The 21,234-nt window shown below is 37.7% G+C and overlaps 2 long non-coding RNA genes across 4 annotated transcripts in view; both read right to left on the minus strand.

Moving 5' to 3' along the window:
* LOC309667160 overlaps nucleotides 1–21,234 on the minus strand; it is a 384,581-nt gene that overhangs the window by 185,428 nt on the left and 177,919 nt on the right. The gene's annotated exons all lie outside the window — the stretch shown is intronic.
* On the minus strand, nucleotides 1,766–11,344 carry LOC309667235. The gene is made up of 2 exons (XR_014267647.1): nucleotides 8,052–11,344; nucleotides 1,766–8,019 (listed from the first exon to the last, which is right to left on the minus strand). It is a non-coding gene; the product is annotated as an uncharacterized lncRNA (long non-coding RNA).

Here is a 21,234-nt window from a genome sequence, read left to right on the forward strand (position 1 = left end):
TGGTACACCTGAAACTAATATAATATTGCATGTTAACTATACTTCAATGAAAAATCAGCTCAACTCAAATGACATCAGATCAAATCAGTGGAGTCGTCTACTTCTAATGTTCTTTCCTTAGTTTTTACAATAGTCTGCAGCCATGCTATGAAAATCCTATGTCAGAAGAGCTGGCCAGCCTTCACTAAAACGTCTGTCTCCGACATCGAGTATGAATACAAGTGTATAGGTTGAATTGTGTCTCCCCCACAGAATTCATATGCTGAGGTCCCAACCCACAGTTCCTTAGAATGTGCCCTTATTTGGAAATAGGGCCATTGGAGACCTAACTAGATAAGATGAGATCATACTGGATTAGGGTGGGTCCTTAATCCAGCATGACTAGTATACTTATAAAAGGAGGAAATCTGCATACAGACATGCACACAGGGAGAACACCATGTGATGATTAGAGTTTTGCTGCCCCAAACCATGGCTACTACCAGAAGCTAGGAGACAGGTCTGGTACCTCTCCTGGATCCTTCCTTGGAGCCTTCAGAGGGGAGTGTGACCTTGCCAACACCTTGATCTTGGATTTCTAACCTCCAGAACTGTGAGACAATAAATTTCTTTTATTTATAACACTCAATTTGTGGTATTAGAAACTAATGCAACAGGGCTGTAAATACTCTATTAGATTAAGTAATTCCTATAGGTTGTTTACTGCCAGTCTCACTCCCATGGTAGGAAGGTCATGAGAACTGGTTAAGTTCATTATAAGGATAATTAGTCTCCACTTTAAATCGAAACCTATGGATGAAGAATTGTTCAAAGACCAAATCACTTAAAATGAAACTGAATTGCTGGATTAGAGTATTACGGGAGATACAGCTTTGTACAAGTCTTGAAATACCCTAAAATCATAGAAAAAGGAAAATCCAAGTTGCTTTAATCCTTAACTATTCTATAGGCACATGTACTTTTTTTTTCCTTGAGAAAGATTCAGCATTGGATCGCCAACTTTTAGAGTTGAAGAACTAAATAAAAAAGCCCAATCAGCTTCCACAGTGCCTTTCCATATCCCTGTATAACAATTGTGATTAAAAGATTCCACATGTGAACCACTAAAATTATGCCTCATGAATAAAACAGTGGAAGCAAAATAAATGGATGTGTATTCTCAAAGTGATAGACAGTGGACATACAGAATAAAGCATGTCTAATTTCATGGTTAATTTGAAATTATAAACCTTGAGAACCATGTGGAGCCATCATTATTGTTCAGATAGAGTAGACTACAGCAGATGATATCCATTAAAACATATTTACTGGAAATCTTATTCATATAAAAAGAGCTTTATATGCTACTGTATTAACAGTTCTTTAGTAAATATTATCTCTTCAAATATGAAGGTTGGTGGCATTACAAAAGGGAGGAAAAAAGCCGCATGAATTACATATATCAAATGTTTGGCCCTAAGGACAATACTTAGAAAATGAAGATGAAAAGTAGGATATGATGTGTATTTTATACTAAATTTTTTTGCAAATCTTGCCTTTAATTTTATAGATTGTTTATTGACTTCTTTTTTTCAGTCATATTTACTGATGCACAATTTACATTTATAACAAAATTCATACTTTTTAGTATTCAGTTCTATAAGCAGTTTTGTGAGTTCTGATAACTGCATAGAATTGTGTAAACCTCACCAAACCAACAAACAAAACAGGTCCATCACTCCATAAAATTCCCTTGTGTCTCTTTGTAGTTAAGTCCTTCCTGCTATAGACTGAATGTTTTTATCCTCCCAAAATTCATGTTGAAATGTAATACCCAATATGATGGGATTAGGAGGTGGGGTATTTGGGAGGTCTTAGGTACTGAGGGTATATTTTTCATTAATGGTATTAGTGCCCTTATGAAAGAGAACCCAGAGAACTCCCCAGCCACTACCACCATGTGAGAACGCAGAAAAAAGATTGCCATTTATAAACCAGGAAATGGGTCCTCACCAGACACTGAATCTGCCAGCACCTTGATCTTGAACTCCCCAGCCTCTAGAATTATGAAAAATAAATTTCTATTATTTTTAAGCAACCTAGTCTATGGCATTTTTGTTATGGCAGCCCCCAAAACTAAGACACTCCTTCTACTCCCATTATCTGACAACTACTGATCTATTATCTTTCTCATTATTTTGCTTTTTCCAGAATGCCATACAAATGGAATAATTCAGTATATAACCATTTGAAACTGGCTTCTTTCACCCAACACATTAATATTTTTGAGATTCATCCATGTCATTGCATGTATCAGTAGTCCATTTCATTTCATGGCTGAGTAGTATTCTATTTTATGGATGCACCACAGTTGATATATCCATTTATCAGGTGCTAGACATTTTGGTTATTACCGGTTTAGGAGCTATTACAAATAAAGCTGCTATACACACTAGTGTACAATTTTTTTTTTTATTTCTCCTAAATAAATTACCAAAGAGTGGTAATGCCAGACCTTATGGTAAGCATATGTTTAACTTCATAAGAAACTGGTGAACTGTTTTCCACAGTAGCTATACTATTTTCTATTCCCATCAGCAATACGTAAGAGTTCCAGGTGCTCCACATCCTTGCTAGTACTTGGTACTAGCAGTTTTGTTTTTGTATTTTAAGCATTCTAACAAGTGTGTAGTGGTATCTCATTGTCGGTTTGATTTGAATTTTCTTACAAATGCTTATTTGCCATCCATCCCTCTTCTTGGTAAAGTGTATATTCAAATCTTTTACTCACTTTTAAATCAGTTTTTTTTTTTTTTCAATTTTTTGTGATTGCGTTGTGAGAGTTCTTCTATATTCTGGATACCAGTTCTTTATAAAAGATGCATGTATTTGAAATATTTTTACTCATTCGCTGACTTGTCTTTTGATTTTTCTTAACTGTGCCTTATGGAGAACAGAAGTTTATAATCTTGATGAAATCAAATTTATCAAATTTTTCTTATATGGATCATGCTTTTGGTGTCATTTCTAAGAAAACTGCCTGACCTGAAATCACAAAGATTTTCTCCCATGTTTATTTCTAGAAGTTTTATAGTTTTAGGTTTTACATTGAGGTCTATGATCCATTTTGAGTTAATTTTTTAAATGGATGCAAGCAAGGTATGAATCAAGATCCTTTTTTGTTTCATATAGATGTCTAATTGTTCCAGCACCATTTGTTGAAAAACAATCCTGGATGTCTGGTTTCAGCTCCAACATGCAAAGAGCTTGGAAGTCATCACTCCCATCCTCACAACAAGAAAAATACTGAACAAACTGAAAATCAATGAATTTTCTTGGACCCAACAGAGAATTGAGGTTGCAGGGCAAACTGCCACACCTGAAACCTGGAGACAAGTGAATCTAGAGAATCACAGCAAGATCTTTTAACCTAAGAGTAGAAGCCACAAAAAAGTTGGAGCACTTAAGGGTAATTTTGACTAATTACTGGAAGTTGAGTGTGGATTAGCATGAAAGTAAGAAACTCCTCAGAATCACAGTCTTAGAAGGAGGGCTCCCAACCATGGTGGGATTTACCTCCAGAAATCCCACCAGGTTCTCAAAGTGAAGAGTCAGGAAAGAACAGAGCACTGGGGTTACAGGGCTTTGCTGAACATAGTACCTTTTCATCTTTACATCTTCTGGGATATTTTTTGCATTTCTGAAATTTGGGGTTGTATTATTTACTTTTGGACACATAGCTGTCTCTTATAGTTAAGGGTGCCAAATAATTGGAATGTTAACTGTACTTATTTGGTTGACAACTACAGGCCAAATATCTATCAGCAGTACAATTAAAATATTTGTGAAATATAAATGAGAAATGGAAATATAAATTACCATAGCCATTAGAATTTATCAAACAGTAAGCCACCTTTTAAAGGAATTTATTATTAAAAGTTAAATTGAAAATAATAACCTACTAATAATGAATTCAAATGTTTTTTTGAATTCAATTGTTTGTTTCTGAAATGTTCTATGTAAAGAAAAATTAGAATTCAGTAGATCAGGTAAGGTAAAGACTAGATAGGATAAATGCAGGAGCATATAAAAACTGTATAATAACAAATGAAAAATTGAATCACATTCACTGATAAAAACATCTTTCAATAATGTGGCTTGAAAACTTGGAAGGAGCTAGAAAAGGAATAGTACCACAATGTTACAAAACCAATAAGAATAACATATAAAAATGCACGAGGAGCAGCTTGATTGATAGAAGAAATGCCTGCCTCTTTCCAAATAGAAAAAGGAGCTAGGCAGAAAATAACTTAAGTGCTTCCTGATTGCAGAATTCATGAATAAGATCAAGAAATAGTGAAAAGAAGAATGGATGGGGCAAAAATGAGCAGTGGGGATTGGAGAAAAAATAAGCATGCAGGTACTGATAAGCCCAGATCACACATACAGAAATGAGGAAAAAAATTTAAGCAGAAATAAAATATTTGGAAAAGGTCATAAAGATAAGGGATATACCAAAAATAAAAATTAACAGAGGCAATGTGTTTCAAATATTGAAGCAAAGAAATAAATGCCAATTGCATGCCAAGAAAATAAAATAGAGAGGTTTAAATAATAAAATCTCACTTGAAATGACAGAGAAGACCCCAAAAAGCTAAACAGAATACCCAAAGGTCATGAAAGTATATAATCAAAAAGGATTAACCCATAATAAGTTACCACAATAGCTAGTTTCCAACATGTTTGTTTAAATCAGTTGTCCAATTTCTTTCATGGATTTGGAAAACACTAAAGATGGAAAACACTAAAGAAAGGCCAATGATCTGGAGTGTAATTATTTTTAAAATGACTACAATAAATAAACAATGTAAAAAATACAAAAAAGAAAAAGAATTAATGTTTATTTAGTGCTTATTATACACCTAAGCTATGTCATTTGATTTTCACAGCAACACTTTAAAGTATTAGTGTTCCCATTTTATAGCTAAAGAAACTAAACTCAAAGAGTTTAAGAAATCAACCATAGGAATATAGCTCTAAGCCAAGAAAAGGGATTTAAATACAGGCCTCTGAATGTAAAGCTCATATTCTTTACACTTTCTATGTTGCTTCCCTACTACAACTAAATCTAATGATGCACAAAATAGGGGGGAAAAATGACAATGTAGATTCTAGGAATCTACAGTAGAAATAGAGGCATTCACTGTAAAATTCATTCAACTTTGTTGTGTGTTTGAAAATTTTCAAAATAAAATGTTGCAGTCTGGGGTTGGAGAGATACCTGACAGTTTAAAAGATCTAATTATAAAGGAAACTAGACATTACTGTCTTACTTACAAAGACTATCAAAAGGCTTAAAGGCCCATTTCCTTAATGGGCACCTTTACTGGCATGCCAAAAAAACATTAACACCTCTTTTGGTTAAGACATTCATAGTTCTGTAAGCCTCCTGTCAAAACAGAGATATGTTGCCTTGACTGAGATCACACCGTAAACCATTTAAATCCATGACCACATTATGATAATGACATCATCTTAATACTTTAGAAATCAGAGAAGAGGGCTTTGGAATAATGGGACAAGAAACAGGTACACTTTGATACAGAAAACAGTAATAATAATAGTAGCTTCACACCTACACTGTGCTTGCTGTGTTACAGGCACTGTTCTAAATACATAACAAGTAATAACTCATTTAAACTTCTTAACAACCCAATAAAGTAGGTATCATTACTGTTATATGATAAAACTGATACCAGCAGTTTGATTCCAGAGGACACACCCTTAGCCCCTGTACTGCACTGTCTTCCTGAGGTCGATTGCTATCTCTTTGGAATACATGGAACCCCTGGATACCTGGGAAATGGTAGAAAACACTGAAAGAGATAATGGTCAAGGTCAGGGGATGGAGAGGGAGTTAATGGTGAAGGAGGATTGAAAATAAACAGAACTACATGACTTCACTTAGGTGCTAATTAGTGCATTTCTTATAATAGGATAAGAAAGGAAAACAAGATATATGCAAGATATTTTTGATAAAATAAGTAGGGAGAAACAGAATATAAATTCAAAAAGAAAAGAAGCAAAAAAAGAAAGGAAAAGAAAAAAAGGGATGCTTATGCACTGGAAGAAATAAAAGTTGAGCAAGAAGAGGGGAAAAGACGATAAACAGTGAAGAACACTTAAAAGTTTATTTTTAAGAAAGGAGAAAATTTCCAAGTCAACAGTAATAACATTGTAAATAGAAAAGTATCAGGATAGAGCATGGTGTGAGTCTGTTAGTGCAAATGCAAGGCATATGCAGTCATTACACTTTTCTATGCAAATGTATTTTCTTTTAAATGTTTCCAGTTGCATTATTTCATTTCATTGTTATGTTTTGCTACTCAGCATCCAAATACTTTCTTCTGGAGGAAAATCCCTCATTGTACCTTGTGAGTGAAGTCTCCCATTCTGATTCCCAGGAACTTCCTCTCCTCGCCCTCGGACAAAGGGAAGGTATATAATCTAAGGTCAGCCAACTGGTGTTTCCACTGGGGAATGGAAACCTTGCAGGTGTGATGCACATGCTCAGTGACTGAAATCTAATGTGGAATCTCAGATCAGAGCTATGCCAGCTCCAGTCAGCAAGCAGAGGCTGGAAGCCTCCAGCAGGACCCAAAGAGGCTACTCTGAGGCATGACCTCGGCTGCACTGCCTGTTGCAAGTGCCTTACTGATTGCCATTCCTAAACTTAATCCGTCAGTGTTTCCATCAATCCTATGAGCTATCTTCCAATAAATTCGTCTGCAGCTAAAATAGTCAGATTTGGTTTTGTTCCTTGTAACTAGAAAACTTGACAAACAAAAAAGTGTCCCCTGGAGGAGGCTGCAGCAATGAGGGCAAGATATGGAAGGCCACATGGCGAGAAAGAATTGTGAACGTCAAGACCTGCTGGTGACACCTCTCCCAGTGGCACTGAACAGATTAAAGAGAATGACAAGTTTTATCCCTAAATATTTGGCTTAAGAAACAAACTGATAACTAGAGACTGCCTCTGAAGAGAATAAAGAATTTCTTAAGTCTTGAAACTTCAGGGCTAAGGTGGCCAGAAACCTCACTTAAGGTTTGGGTGAGTAACTTGTTGAATTATGTCCACTGAAGTTTAGAGCCTCTTCAGGTTCCTTTTAGGTAAAAGTTACAGTATTGATGAAGAAAAGAGTAAGACCCTATAAACAGGGATAGGGATAAATAAAAGGCTTCAGGGGACACAAAGCATCCTGAACCCCAACCTTTCATTCTCACCTCCATGAGCCTCCCTTGTCAGCTACCAGCCCCTCACTGTCTGTGAGGCTGTTCCTCCTTAGCTCCTTACAAGAGGAGTCCATGTTGAAATCCCACCCCTCCTTGCCCCTTCTGCCTCAGTCCCAGCGTGCCTGGAAGGTCAAATGCATCAGTGCATGATTCAGTGTGCTGCCTTGAGCAGCTGGGAAGGATTATAACTGATTGCTCATCTGATCATTAGAAACTTGGAATCACTGGTGGACTACACAAAAATAAACATGACAAAAAGTCCTTGTTAGCTTCCATTAGGAAATCCTGTTAGCTCTACATTCAAAAGACACTCAGGGTAAAACACTTCTGACCATCTCAGGTTCCAACACTGTTCCCATCGTGGACTGAGCCACCATCATCTCCCACCAGGATTATTGCAAAAGCCTCCTAACAGGTTTCTGGGCTGCTACCCTTGCCTCCTCCACCTCCATCCTATAGACTATTCCTGGTTCAGCAGCCAGACGGATCTTGTAAAAACCTAAGTCATGCAATGTCCCTTTCTTCAAAACCTTGCCAAGGCTCTCCATTTCACACGGAGTAGATCCAAAAATCCTCATAATGGCCTGTAAACCTCTATGTGACACAGCTCCAGTTGGCCCTCTGAACCTTTCTTCTACCATCCTCCCCCTCACTCACTGCTTCAGCCACACTGGCCTCCCTGCGTGTCCCTGAGCTTGCCCAACACACTCCACCTTAGGGCTTTTTTGCACTTACTGCTTCTTCGACCTGGAACACTCCATCCCTACTGCTTCTTCGACCTGGAACACTCCATCCCCGGATGACTATGTGGTTGACTTCCTCACCTCTTTCCAGTCTTTGCTCACCTTCTCAATGAAACATGCCCTGAAATCCTGTCTAACTCTGCAACCTAATCTCTTCTTCCCATCTGGCAATTTCAGTCCCTCTTGGCTTGCTCTCTTTTTTTTTCTCCCTGTTGGCACTCATCATCTTCTAACATGATATGTAATAATTTACTTAATATGTTTACCGTTGACCATCTTTCTTCTTGTGGTAGAATATAAGCCCCTCTGGATTGGGCTTCCTGTGCCAGTTTTTGGCTCACCTATTTGCCCTCAGATTCCTTCTGAGCTCTTCCTTTGCTCAGCTCTGTATCTAAGAGGTGCTGACCTCCACAGGCTGCATTCTCCAGCTCCCAGGTCAGTCACTTTGGACCAAAGGGAACCAGGAAACCTGAAGTTGGTTGGTAAGGTAGATATTATATCTTTCACCCCCACTATACCATGGCCCTCCACAATCCTGATGCTTTTAGAAAAATCTTTAATGCTGTCAGTCTTCTAGGATTCTATTAATTGCAGTGAAGATGTGCAGTTTATTAAATAGTAACCTGAAGGCTATAAAGAGTTTATGTCACTTTAAAATAGGCTGAACATAATCAGGTCAAGTCTTCAGGACAGGGGAAGAAATGGGGTTTTGTTTAATTTGCTGAGATATTTGTTTTGCTTTGTACAGTTTTCCTCAAAATTCTAAAACTATTACATTCATTTGAAAAGGCATATCAGTTGAAAATTATTATAGAACACTTCTAAAGCTAATTTATCTTCTCTTGATTATTTTCCATAAATATTCCCTGGTATCTCCTTCTGTCTTTTATGTTTTTTGGAGTAGTTTTGAAGTGTCTGAGAAACAGTCATGGTGAGCTAGCTGCATGCGAGCGTTCCGAAGTCTGTTTCCATATTTCTACCCGACAGTAGGCTATTTGTTCTTGGATATGTCCTGAGGCAATCTTGACACAGAAATGCAAAGTAATCACAGTTATCTGGAATCTTTGATTAAAACTTACAGTGATAGCTTTGGCAGCCGAAATATTCTTATACACCAAGGTGTCATAAGGCTCATTTTTTAGACTGTGATTAGATAATGAATCTACATAATCCTGCAAAAGCACATTTAAATTAATTGCAAAGGCAACCATTTATTTAGCCCAGTTCTGTACTGGCCATTTTAAAAATATTATCTTTTCGAATTCTTACAACCCTGCTAATGCTATATTACTATTCCCATTTTACAGATGAAAAACTGAAACTTGAGTCATATAGCTGTAAGTGACAGTAGTGGGATTTCCACACAGCTCTCTCTGAATCCAAATTCTCAGATTTCCACTACTCTGTCATCTTGGGCTTTATAAAAGGCAGGATGGTAAGAGATAGGGGTACACAAATATCTACAAAATTTTTATGATCCCCAAGTTCATTTCAGGAGAGAAATCTTAGGAGATGAGGTATGTGCAAGCCAGCAGATCCAGTTGGAAAGGAAGCCAACTGGAAATAAACTGCTTATTGTCTTCTGTGGTGGTGGCACCGACATGTAACATATATAACAATAATTTCATTATTTCTAAATTAGTAAAGAAGTTGGATGATGAGTCATTGAAGAATCTAGGAAGAATATACAGTGAAAATTTTCTCTACTACTATTAAATAATAATAATAGATATATTTTTCATGGTTTAATATGTGCCAGTCACTGGGAGAAGTATGTAAATGTCCTTCAAACTCTTACTATCAACTACTATAGCTAACGAAATTCAGACAGAGAGGTTTAGAGTTTGTCTGATATTCAGCAAATGGCAGAGTTGGCAATTAAGGCTCATGTTTTTAACCAAAATTCTCCCAAGCACTGTAGAGCATTCATAGTACACTATCAAACTGTAATGCAGCTCCACTACATGTCCTCTACCCTCTTGCAAGGTCATGACATCTTAGGAAAACAATTTTAATTGTTTAGAATGCCATAGCACAGAACATTAAACAGAGTAACACTTGAAATCATCTACATATATCATCTATATATTTTATAAAGTTGTGAAACATACATTATGGATCATTTGTTCTGCAATAGTAAGAATCATCAACTTTTCAACATAACATTTTGGAGGGAGATCTTACCACCACAATAAAACCCCCAATGAATCACCCCTCTGGTGGCCACATCTTTGTGTAGTCTGCTTCCACACTGACTCTCAGTATGGCCATATGCCTTCCTTTGGCCAGTAAAACACAGCAAATACAACAGAGGCAGAGACTTAATAAGTACTAGAACAGTGGCACATGTTCTTTTGGAATACTCCCACCAAACTATCCTGCTGGAGAAACTACATGGAGGAGAACCAAGCAACCTGAGGCAAGAGCCCCAGGCATGCAAGGGATGTACTATGGACCCTCCAGCCACAACTGAACCCCCTGATGACCACAGATACAGGAGTGACTCCAAGCAAGATCAGCAGAAGAATCGCTAGCTGAACCTAGCCAAAATTAAAGAATCATTAGTATATAAGTGGTTGTTAATTTAATCCACTAGATTTTGGGGATAGTCTGTTAAGAACAGTAGACAACTGATACACTGCCATTTTTCTACACATGTGTAAGCACACACAAACACACATACACACTGTCTCCTGTCAGCGTACTTTCATACGTGACCTCTGTTCTTGACACTGAAAAATAAAATCTTATAAAATGTCTGGGTCATATTTCTCTACAATGGGGGAATCATTGATACTGCTGTCTTTTGGCTGTATTTTTATTGAGTTTATGAATACTTCACAAATACAAGTTTATTGCACTGTGGTATAATACTACCTAGCAAATATGATGCATACTAAAATACAAACTATTATTTCATTGAAACATTTACATATACAAGTATTTAGGCCCTACCTCCTTCTTCTAGTGATAAAACAATAAGAGATTCCAAGGGAGACCTTCAAGATGGCAGAGGAGTAAGACGTGGAGATCACCTTGCTCCCCACAAATACATCAGAAATACATCTCCATGTGGAACAACTCCTACAGAACACCTACTGAATGTTGGCAGAAGACCTCAGACTTCCCAAAATACAAGAAACTCCCCACGTACCTGGGTAGGGCAAAAGAAAAAAGAAAAAACAGAGACAAAAGAATAGGGATGGGACCTGCACCTCTGGGAAGGAGCTGTGAAGGAGGAAAAGTTTCCACACACTAGGAAGGCCCCTCACTGGTGGAGATAGGGGGTGGCGGGGGGAAGCTTCGGAGCCACGGAGGAGAGCGCAGCAACAGGGTGCGGAGGGCAAAGCGGAGAGATTCCCACACAGAAGACTGGTGCCGATCAGCATTCACCAGCCCGAGAGGCTTGTCTGTTCACAGGCTGGGGCAGATGGGGGCTGGGAGGTGAGGCTCGGGCTTCGGAGGTCAGATCCAGGGAGAGGACTGGGGTTGGCTACGTGAACACAGCCTGAAGGGGGCTAGTGCACCATAGCTAGCCAGGAGGGAGTCCGGGAAAAAGTCTGGAACTGCCTAAGAGGCGAAAGACCATTGTTTCGGGGTGTGCGAGGAGAGGGGATTTAGAGCACTGCCTAAACGAGCTCCAGAGATGGGCGCAAGCCGCGGCTATCAGCGCGGACACCAGAGACGGGCATGAAATGCTAAGGTTGCTGCTGCAGACAACAAGAAGCCTGTGTGCAAGCACAGGTCACTATCCACACCTCTGCTCCCAGGAGCCTGTGCAGCCTGCCAATGCCAGGGTCCCGTGATCCAGGGACAACCTCCCTGGGAGAACACACGGCGCGCCTCAGGCTGCTGCAACATTACGCTGCCCTCTGCCGCCGCAGGCTCACCCCACATTCCGTACCCCTCTCTCCTTCAAGATTGAGTGAGTCAGAGCCCCCTAATCAGCTGCTCCTTTAACCCCATCCTGTCTGGGTGGGGAACAGATGCCCTCAGGTGACCTACATGCAGAGGCAGGGCCAAATCCAAAGCTGAACCCCAGGAGCTGTGCGAACAAAGAAGAGAAAGGGAAATCTCTTCCAGCAGCTTCAGGAGCAGTGGATTAAATCTCCACAATGAATCTGATGTACCCAGCATCTCTGGAATATCTGAATAGACAATGAAAAATCCCAAAATTGAGGGGGCAGACTTTGGGAGCAACTGTAGACTTGGGGTTTGCTTTCTGCATCTAATTTGTTTCTGGTCTTATGTGTATCTTAGTTTACTATCTAGAGTATATCATCATTGATAGATTTGTTTATTGATTTGGTTACTCTCTTCTTTTGTTTTTCTTATATATAGATATATAATTTTTTTTTCCTTTTTCTCTTTTTGTGAGTGTGTATGTGTATGCTTCTTTGTGTGATTTTGTCTATATAGCTTTGCTTTTACCATTTGTCCTAGGTTTCTGTCTCTCCTTTCTTTTTTTCTTTTTTTTTTATTACTTTATAATTTTTTCCTAGTATTTTTTTTTATTTTTTATTTTAATAACCTTATTTTATTTTTTTCTTTCTTTCTTTCTTTTTTTCTCCCTTTTCTTCTGAGCCATGAGGCTGACATGTTCTTCATGCTCCAGCCAGGAGTCAGCCCTGTGCCTCTGAGTGGGGAAAGCCGAATTCAGGACATTGGTCCAACAAAGACCTCCCAGCTTCATGTAATATCAAACAGCAAAAGCTCTCCCAGAGATCTCCATCTCAACGCTAAGACCCAGCTCCACTCAACCACCAGCAAGCTACAGTGCTGGACAACCTATGCCAAACAACTAGCAAGACAGGAATACAACCCCACCCATTAGCAGAGAGGCTGCCTAAAATCATAATAAGGTCACAGACACCCCACAACACACCACCAGATGCGGTCCTGCCCACAGAAAGACAAGATCCAGCCTCATCCACGAGAACACAGGCACCAGTCCCCTCCACCAGGAAGCCTACACAACTCACTGAAACAACCTTACCCACTGGAGGCAAACACCAAAAACATCGGGAACTACAAACCTGCAACCTGCAAAAAGGAGACCCCAAACACAGTAAGTTAAGCAAAATGAGAAGACACAGAAACACAGCAGATGAATGAACAAGGTAAAAACTCACAATACCAAACAATGAAGAGGATATAGGCAGTCTACCTGAAAAAGAATTCAGAGTAATGACAGTAAAGATGATCTAAAATCTTGGAAATAGAATGGACAAAATACAAGAAACGTTTAACAAGGACTGAGAAGAACTAAAGAGCAAACAAACAATGATGAACACCACAATAAATGAAATTAAAAATTCTCTAGAAGGAAACAATAGCAGAATAACTGAGGCAGAAGAACGGATAAGTGACCTGGAAGATAAAATAGTGGAAACAACTACCACAGAGCAGAATAAAGAAACAAGAATGAAAAGGAATTGAGGACAGTCTCAGAGACCTCTGGGACAACATTAAACGAACCAACATTCGAATTATAGGGGTCCCAGAAGAAGAAGAGAAAAAGAAAGGGACTGAGAAAATATTTGAAGAGATTATGGTTGAAAATTTCCCTAATATGGGAAAGGAAATAGATAATCAAGTACAGGAAGTGCAGAGAGTCCCATACAGGATAAAACCAAGGAGAAACACGCCAAGAAACATATTAATCAAACTATCGAAAATTAAATACAAAGAACAAATATTAAAAGCAGCAAGGGAAAAGCAACAAATAATATACAAGGCAATCCCCATAAGATTAACAGCTGATCTTTCAGCAAAAACTCTGCAAGCCAGAAGGGAGTGGCAGGACATATTTAAAGTGATGAAAGGGAAAAACCTACAACCAAGATTACTCTACACAGCAAGGATCTCATTCAGATTCGACAGAGATATTAAAACCTTTACAGACAAGCTAAAGCTAAGAGAATTCAGCACCACCAAACCAGCTTTACAACAAATGTTAAAGGAACTTCTCTAGGCAGGAAACACAAGAGAAGGAAAAGGCCTACAATAACAAACCCAAAACAATTAAGAAAATGGTAATAGGAACATACATATCGATAATTACCTTCAATGTAAATGGATTAAAGGCTCCCACCAAAAGACACAGACTGGCTGAATGGATACAAAAACAAGACCCATATATATGTTGTCTATAAGAGACCCACTTCAGACCTAGGGACACATAGAGACTGAAAGTGAGGGGATGGCAATAGATATTCCATGCAAATGCAAATCAAAAGAAAGCTGGAGTAGCAATTCTCATATCAGACAAAATAGACTGTAAAATAAAGACTACTACAGGAGACAAAGAAGGACACTACATAATGATCAAGGGATCAATCCAAGAAGATATAACAGTTGTAAATACTTATGCACCCAACACAGGAGCACCTCAATACATAAGGCAAATGCTAACAGCCATAAAAGGGGAAATCGACAGTAACACAATCATAGTAGGGGACTTTAACACCCCACTTTCACCAAAGGACAGATCATCCAAAATGAAAATAAGGAAACACAAGCTTTAAATGACATTAAACTAGATGGACTTAATTGATATTTATAGGACATTCCATCCAAAAACGGCAGAATACACTTTCTTCTCAAGTGCTCATGGAACATTCTCCAGGATAGATAATATCTTGGGTCACAAATTAAGCCTTGGTAAATTTAAGAAAATTGAAATAGTATCAAATATCTTTTCCAACCACAACGCTATGAGATTAGATATCAATCATAGGAAAAGATCCGTAAAAAATACAAATAAATGGAGGTTAAACAATACACTACTAAATAACCAAGAGGTCACTGAAGAAATCAAAGAGGAAATCAAAAAGTACCTAGAAACAAATGACAATGAAAACACGACAAACCAAAACCTATGGGATGCAGCAAAAGCAGTTCTAAGAGGGAAGTTTAGAGCAATACAATCTCACCTCAAGAAACAAGAAACATCTCAAATAAACAACCTAAACTTACACCTAAAGCAATTACAGAAAGAAGAACAAAAAACCCCCAAAGTTAGCAGGTGTAAAGAAATCATAAAGATCAGATTGGAAATAAATGAAAAAGAAATGAAGGAAACAATAGCAAAGATCAATAAAACTAAAAACTGGTTCTTTGAGAAGATAAACAAAATTGATAACCCATTAGCCAGACTCATCAAGAAAAAAAGAAGATTCAAATCAACAGAATTAGAAATGAAAAAGGAGAAGTAACAACTGACACTGAAGAAATACATAGGATCATGAGAGATTACTACAAGCAATTCTATGCCAATAAAATGGATAACCTGGAAGAAATGGACAAATTCTTAGAAAAGCACAACCTTCCGACACTGAACCAGGAAGAAACAGAAAATATGAACAGACCAATCACAAGCACTGAAATTGAGACTGTGATTAAAAATCTTCCAACAAACAAGAGCCTAGGACCAGATGGATTCAGAGATGAACTTTATCAAACATTTAGAGAAGGGCTAACCCCTATCCTTCTCAAACTCTTCCAAAATATAGCAGAGGGAGGAACACTCCTCAGTTCATTCTACAAGGCCACCATCACCCTGACACCAAAACCAGACAAAGATGTCACAAAAAAAGAAAACTACAGGCCAATGTCACTGATGAACACAGATGCAAAAATCCCCAACAAATACTAGCAAACAAAATCCAGCAGCACATTAAAAGGATCATACACCATGATCAACTGGCATTTAGGAATGCAAGGATTGTTCAATATATGCAAATCAATCAATATGATAAACCATATTAACAGATTGAAGGAGAAAAACAATATGATAATCTCAATAGATGCAGAAAAAGCTTTCAACAAAATTGAACATCCATTTATGATAAAAACCCTCCAGAAAGTAGGCATAGAGGGAACTTACCTCAACATAACAAAGGCCATATATGACAAACCCACAGCCAACATCATTCTCACTGGTGAAAAACTGAAACCATTTCCTCTAAGATCAGGACCAAGACAAGGTTGCCCACTCTCACCACTATTATTCAACATAATTTTGGAAGTTTTAGCCACAGCAATCAGAGAAGAAAAAGAAATAAAAGGAATCGATAACGGAAAAGAAGAAGTAAAGCTGTTTGCAGATGACATGATAGTATACATAGAATTCCTAAAGATGCTACTAGAAAACTACTTGAGGTAATCAATGAATTCGGTAAAGTAGCAGGATACAAAATTAATGCACAGAAATCACTTGCATTCCTGTATAATAACGATGAAAAATCTGAAAGAGAAATTAAGGAAACACTCACATTTCCCAGAGCAACAAAAAGAATAAAATACCTAGGAATAAACCTACCTAAGGAGACAAAAGACCTGTATGCAGAAAACTATAAGACACTGATGAAAGAAATGAAAGATGATACAAACATATGGAGAGGGATACCATGTTCTTGGATTGGAAGAATCAACATTGTGAAAATGACTATACTACCCAAAGCAATCTACAGATTCAGTGCAATCCCAATCAAACTACAAATGGCGTTTTTCACAGAAATAGAACAAAAAAATTCACAATTTGTATGGAAACACAAAAGATCCCGAATAGTCAAAGCAATCTTGAGAAAGAAAAACGGAACTGGAGGAATCAGGCTCCCTGACTTCAGACTATACTACAAAGTAACAGTAATCAAGATAGTATGGTACTGGCACAAAAACAGAAATATAGATTAATAGAACAGGATAGAAAGCCCAGCGATAAACCCACACACATATGATCACCTTATCTTTGATAAAGGAGGCAAGAATATACAATGGAGAAAAGACAGCCTCTTCAATAAGTGGTGCTGGGAAAACTGGACAGCTCCATGTGAAAGAATGAAATTAGAACGCTCCCTAACACCGTATACAAAACTAAACTTGAAATGGATTAAAGATCTAAATGTAAGGCCGGACACCATAAAACTCTTAGAGGGAAACATAGGCAGAACACTCTGTGACATAAATCACAGCAAGATCCTTTCTGACCCACCTCCCAGAGAAACGGAAATAAAAACAAGAATAAATAAATGGGAACTAATGAAACTTAAAAGCTTTTGCACAGCAAAGGAAACCATAAACAAGATGAAAAGACAACCCTCAGAATGGGAGAAAATATTTGCAAATGAAGCAACTGACAAAAGATTAATCTCCAAAATTTACAAGCAGCTCATGCAGCTCAATATCAAAAAAACAAACAACCCAATCCAAAAATGGGCAGAAGAGCTAAATAGACATTTCTCCAAAGAAGATATACAGATTGCCAACAAACACATGAAAGGATGCTCAACATCACTAATCATTAGAGAAATGCAAATCAAAACTACAGTGTGGTATCACCTCACATCAGTCAAAATGGCCATCATCAAAAAATCTACAAACAATAAATGCTGGAGAGGGTGTGGAGAAAAGGGAACCCTCTTGCACTGTTGGTGGGAATGTAAATTGATACAGCCTCTATGGAGAACAGTATGGATGTTCCTTAAAAAACTAAAAATAGAACTACCATACAACCCAGTAATCTCACTACTGGGCATATACCCTGAGAAAACCGTAATTCAAAAAGAGTCATGTACCACAATGTTCACTGTAGCTCTATTTATAACAGCCAGGACATGGAAGCAACCTAAGTGTCCATCAACAGATGAATGGATAAAGAAGATGTGGCACATATATACAATGGAATACTACTCAGCCATGAAAAGAAACAAAATTGAGTTATCTGTAGTGAGGTGGATGGACGTAGAGACTGTCATACAGAGTGAAGTAAGTCAGAAAGAGAAAAACAAATACTGTATGCTAACACATATATATGGAATGTAAAAAGAAAAAAAAATGGTTCTAAAGAACCTAGGGGCAGGACAGGAATAAAGACGCAGATGTAGAAAATGGACTTGAGGACTCGGGGAGGGGGAAGGGTAAGCTGGGATGAAGTGCGAGAGTGGCATAGACTTATATGTAGTACCAAATGTAAAATAGATAGCTAGTGGGAAGAAGCTACATAGCACAGGGAGGTCAGCTCAGTGCTTTGTGACCACCTAGAGGGGTGGGATAGGGAGGGTGGGAGGGAGACAGAAGAGGGAGGAGATATGGGGATATATGTATATGTAAAGCTGATTCACTTTGTTATAAAGCAGAAACTAACACACCAGTGTAAAGCAATTATACCCCAGTAAAGATTTAAAAAAAAAAAAAAAAGAAAGATTCCAGCATGGTGGGAAAGAGTTTAACAGTAAATTGAGGAATACTTTTAAGTTAAGGAACATTGGCTTAAAGTCAATTTCTTGATAAGATATAAAGTACTGACATCTGTTTATGGGACCCTCAAAAATATTCTCCTCACCCACATTACCCATGGATGATAGAAACAGTAATAAGATATTAAATATTGTGGTACAGGGCTCTGTTCCAAGTCAAAATGTGAATCCTGGACTTCCCTGGTGGCGCAGTGGTGGTGAAGTGGTTAAGAATCTGACTGCCAATGCAGGGGACACAGGTTTGAGCCCTGGTCCAGGAAGATCCCATATGCTGCGGAGCAACTAAGCCCATGCGCCACAACTACTGAGCCTGCACTCTACAGCCTGTGAGCCACAACTACTGAGCCCACACACCACAACTACTGAAGCCCACGCACCTAGAGCCCGTGCTCCACAACAAAAGAAGCCACCTCAGTAAGAAGCCCACGCACCACAACGAAGAGTAGCCCCCACTCGCTGCAACTAGAGAAAGCCGGGGTGCTGCAACAAAGACCCAACGCAGCCAAATTAATTAATTAATTAATTAATTAATTAATTAATTAATTATTTTTTAAAAAGAGAAAAAAATGCAAATCCTTGGGAAGGGGAACATCTCTAGACTCCTCACTCATTAACAATTTAGTATAATGATATTTCTCCTTGAGTAGGGGTTTCCCAGGATATTAGGAAGAATGTGAAGAATCTAAGAACCAAAGGTGTTTGACTAACAAGAGAAAAGGGTGTGGGAGACACTCAAACCATTTCGTTGTTACTCTTGAGACTAGGATGGAATCAGCCTAGCTAGATCTGCTTTCAGGAAGGTAGGGAGGTACTAGCCACATGAGTCCCCAACTCCAGAGAGGATAGGCTTTCACAGACACAGGATTTTAATGATATATAGATGTCATTTACCTTAGGAGTCCCCACCTCCCCCAGTTTTCCACACAACATTGAGGTTTTTGTCCCCGTCCCTCCTAGAAACCTATACAACTGAGAAAGGGAGAGTCACATAGGCTTCTGTGAAATAAGAGAAAAAATTCTAGAAATATATTTAAAGCTCTGCTACTTTGACTTAAGTTCTCTTGGTCCATTCCTTCTGAAAAATGAGGATAATAAATCTTTTCTATGATTGTTTTAAGGCAAAGGTTAGCAAATTCTGGCCTATGGGCCAGATTTAGCCCATCCCCTGTTTTTGTGCAGCCTATAAGCTATCTCTAGTACAGCCTACAAGGGACACATCATAACCAGCCATGTGACAATTTTTTCTTCTCATTCTTACTAAAAATTTAACCCAATAATTCATGCCAAAGTTTAATAATTATAAAGATGTCTCTAATAACTACTGCTTTTAATAAACTCTGGAGAGCACAAAATATGTGTTTTTGTTAACTACTATGAAGGAAAAATAGTGTTTAGTACTTAGATGATGCTCATGAAAACTTCTAGATGAATGAATTCATTTAAACATTTTTATCCATTACTAACAGCTTAATTAGTTATCTTATTTGCTTATGTACAGGCAGCAAAATCCCCCCAAATTCAGAGAATATTGGGTAAATTAGACTAATACAGACAAGAAAACCAGTTTGCAAGATGGAGTTATTCAGACTGGCTGCCTTTACTGCTCTAATTACATAATAATAGCTCTGTTCCTGTCTGTTTTGACTTGTTTGTGTGGCCCTTGTCTTAAACAACAAAGTGCAGAATTTGAGGCTAAAGAAAGCAGAAGAGGGAATATTTCTAAGGGAAACAGAGGAATCCTGGGAGCAGATGGGCAGATTAGAGAAAGAACAGCAGAGCCGTGGCAGTAGCTGCACCTGTCAAAATTTGGCTGGAGAGTATGTTCCCAGTTGATCTGATTTTAGAGTAACAGGATGCGTCCATGAAATACTTATCCTGACACTTTAAAATTGTGGATTTTACGGTTTGCTGCTGCTCCTGCTGGGCTGCCTGTTCCAGTCAGCTATGCTGAATCCACATATCTGGAAATGGCACCTCTTGTCAGACTGAGGACTCCTTCTAAAAAGGCCAGTTTAGCCCAAAGACACCCAAGACTGGCAGTAAGTGCACACGGTATTATAAGGCTTGGAATGTAATAAAGAATAGAATATTGGGGAAAATACTGCAGCATTCCAGTAATCAGTGAAATTGATAAATCATACAAAGATTTATTACCTGGCTCTGAATCTTGAACAGAATAAAACTTGGTTTCAATGGGCTCTAAAAGGTCTTTAGTGTTTGAATCTTTAATTAATTTAATGTATTTGAATCTGTAATGAATAAAGATTAATATTGTATTGAATAGATACTGTGGCTATCATCTAAAAATAATCAACTAATCCAAGAGAAGGCAAGAACAGAAAAAAGAAGTACAGAAGAAGCATGGTAATCAAAAAGCACAAAATATGGTTGTAGAAATAAATTCAAATACTTTAATAATTACAATAAATATAAATGAAAAAAAATGTTCCACTTAAGACAAATATTATGACTAATTCCTTGGATTCCTATCATGGATTTCTTTTTAAACTCTCTTTACAAAAGATACATCTAAGATACAAAAAAAACTTACAGAATTCAGACATACTGAAAGAAAAATGATGGAAAAAGATATACAAATCAAACACTAACCAAAAGAAAGTGGTGTCACTCTCAGTATGAGACAAAATAGATTTTAAGGCAAAAAATAGTTATTAAAGATAAAAAAGTCACTACTTAACAGTAAAAGATTCAGAAATACATAAAAATCCAGAAAATATATTAAATATATTAAAATATATAATTATAAAATTTTAAATATTTAAAATATATAAAAATCCTGATAAAATAGTGGCATTGTCTTTAAATATAAATAGCAAAAATCAAGAGAATTACAGAATTACAGAAAAAATTAATCTAAGCAGACAAGTAAGTCTAAGTAAGTCTAGTAAAGATACTGAAAATTTCAATTTATGTAATTGACAAGCTTTATATACATAAAC

This window comes from Balaenoptera physalus, assembly GCF_965194825.1.
Source record: "Balaenoptera physalus genome assembly, chromosome: 9".
Lineage (NCBI taxonomy): Eukaryota > Metazoa > Chordata > Mammalia > Artiodactyla > Balaenopteridae > Balaenoptera > Balaenoptera physalus.